The sequence below is a fragment of the Physeter macrocephalus genome, chromosome 14 (assembly GCF_002837175.3).
Source record: "Physeter macrocephalus isolate SW-GA chromosome 14, ASM283717v5, whole genome shotgun sequence".
Classification (NCBI taxonomy): domain Eukaryota; kingdom Metazoa; phylum Chordata; class Mammalia; order Artiodactyla; family Physeteridae; genus Physeter; species Physeter macrocephalus.
Window position 1 is genome coordinate 42,213,073 of NC_041227.1, and position 2,282 is coordinate 42,215,354.

A 2,282-nucleotide genomic window follows, 5' to 3' on the forward strand; every position below is an offset into this window, starting at 1 on the left:
CCACATGCCGCAGAGCGGCTGGGCCGGTGAGCCATGGCCGCTGAGCCTGCGCGTCCGGAGCCTGTGCTCCGCAACGGGAGAGGCCATAACAGAGGGAGGCCCACATACCACAAAAAAAAAAAAATAAATAAAATAAATAAATAAATAAATAAATAAAACACTAACCACTAACTACTAGAAGTTCTACCCTTCTTTGCCTGGAGAAAGAGACAAATGCAAAGGAATGAGAGTTAGCAGGCAAGAAGGGGGCAGTGAGGAGTGTCGTGTGGCTCTTGTGTTGGGTCAAGGTGAATGGGGGTTTGAGTCCCTCCTCCATGTGCCCCATGTCCAGGCAGGTGAACTCGCCGACCTCGGATACCTGACCCATAACATGGGGGTCACGGAAGGTGTGCCTCACAGGGTCACACAGCAAAAGAATGGGTGTAAAGGACTTGGCATGTGGCCAAACACAGTGTTTTTTTTTTTTTTTTTTTAATGGGGGCAGAAATAGACAGCAGCTTTTGAGGAAAATTTTACCACCTCAGAAGCTAAGGAGAGGTAAGATCAAGATGGACAGACCCATAGAGGATGAGGAATTCTGCCCCGTTCTCTCCCAGGGGTAACAAAATGTGCCTGCATTTTGGAAACAGAGACTTTGGGGGCAAAATTCCCCCTCTGTCCTCATGTGCAGACTTAAGGGAATCATGTCCCTTCTCTGAACCCCACTGCTGGTGGCTTTCATGCTGGGGTTGCAGTCAGCTCAAGGCTCTGCTGAGAGTCCCTTGGTCTCTCTGTCAAAGATCTGGGTGCTGAAACCACACGCGTAAACCTTGCAGCTTCCTGAAGATTTCTGCTACCAGTTCTTTGTTGATTCATCCTCATCTTCATGATTCCACACCTTTCAATGGCATCATCTCTTCTCAGATAGTTTTCTCTACTGAATTTCCATCTAAACAGGGTACAAGAGCCCACCCAGACCAAATGAAGCAGAACCACTTAGGTGGAGCCCAGTGATTTGTGCTGGAACAAACTCATCTGGGCTGAGGCTAACTCAGGCTTCAGAACCATGACTCTACTTCCTTAATTAATTGAGAAATTTTATCCACTTGATCAGTCATGATATCATAAGGATGAGTTGGTCTCATACTACTTCTGTTTTTTGTTGATTTATTTTAGAAGTTTCTAGATTTATGCTTTATGTTGTTTTCCTTTGTTATTTACTGCATAAAATACAGTTGCATTATCACTGTGGGTGAGGCCATGTATTAATATTTGGTATCATTTTTGTGTTAGTTTATCATTTTTTGCTTTAACTTTATCTTTGTCTGACACTATTACTGTGACACCTAGCTTTCTCTTTGTTAACATTTGCTTGGTCACTCTTTGCCTAATCTGATTTCATTAGTTTCTTTTTAATTTACATTTAATTTACATTTATTCTACATTTATTAGTGTCATGTCATCCAAATGTACTAATTAAACATGACATTTTATGTTTTACATCTTACTAACTTTACTTTTGAGATTTTTATTTGTTTTCAATATACTCTTTATTTCCATCATTTGCTCTAAAAATTGACTTTCCTTTCTTTGCTTAGTTTTCCCCTTTCTTTTCCTTTCTCTCTCTCTTTCTCTTTCTTTCTCTCTTTTCTTTTTGATATTTGAGGTATATGTGTGTTTGCCTTCCAGTAATTTGGAGGATTTATAGTACATTTTAGTTGTCATTATTATTCATATGTCACACCTATGAATAACAAGTAAACTTATGTCTTAATTTAAGAAGTATAGATAGTATCTATAGACTCCACCTTCCTATTTTTGCCACCTATAATATTGTTTTATTGTTTGTGTGTTGATGTGTGTTTGTATGTGTGTGTGGTTCTTTTTACTACAACAGTATACTTAAAAATTGTTTTTTCTTTTAAATATGGAATGCTTTATGAATTTGTGTGTCATCCTCGTGCAGGGACCATGCTATTCTCTGTATTGTTCCAGTTTTACTATATATGCTGCCGAAGCAAGCACACTTACAACTTTGTTAAATTTAGAGAGTGTAAGGAAAGATCCTTTCTTATCTTTCTTCTTCAGTGATGAAAGGAGAGCATTCCCTGGTCCACAGCGATGATCAGTCTTCACCTCCCCTAACACTGACGTCCGACTGGCCCCAGCTTGGTCTCGGTTGTGAAGTATCAATACACAGCTTCCCTCCAGAGAGAGAACAATTTGGTAAAATGATAAAATACCTCCATCTGCCAAGTAAATTGCAAGTGTTAATCTTATACTTTTCTTTATCAGCTTAATCT

The 2,282-nt window shown here is 39.5% G+C and overlaps 1 non-coding gene across 1 annotated transcript; it reads right to left on the reverse strand.

The window, feature by feature from the left end:
- Nucleotides 1–1,900: 1,900 nt before the first annotated feature.
- LOC112064866 (U6 spliceosomal RNA) lies at nucleotides 1,901–2,004 on the reverse strand. Its single transcript, XR_002891720.1, has one exon. It is a non-coding gene; the product is annotated as a U6 spliceosomal RNA (small nuclear RNA).
- Between the last annotated feature and the right edge of the window lie 278 nt (nucleotides 2,005–2,282).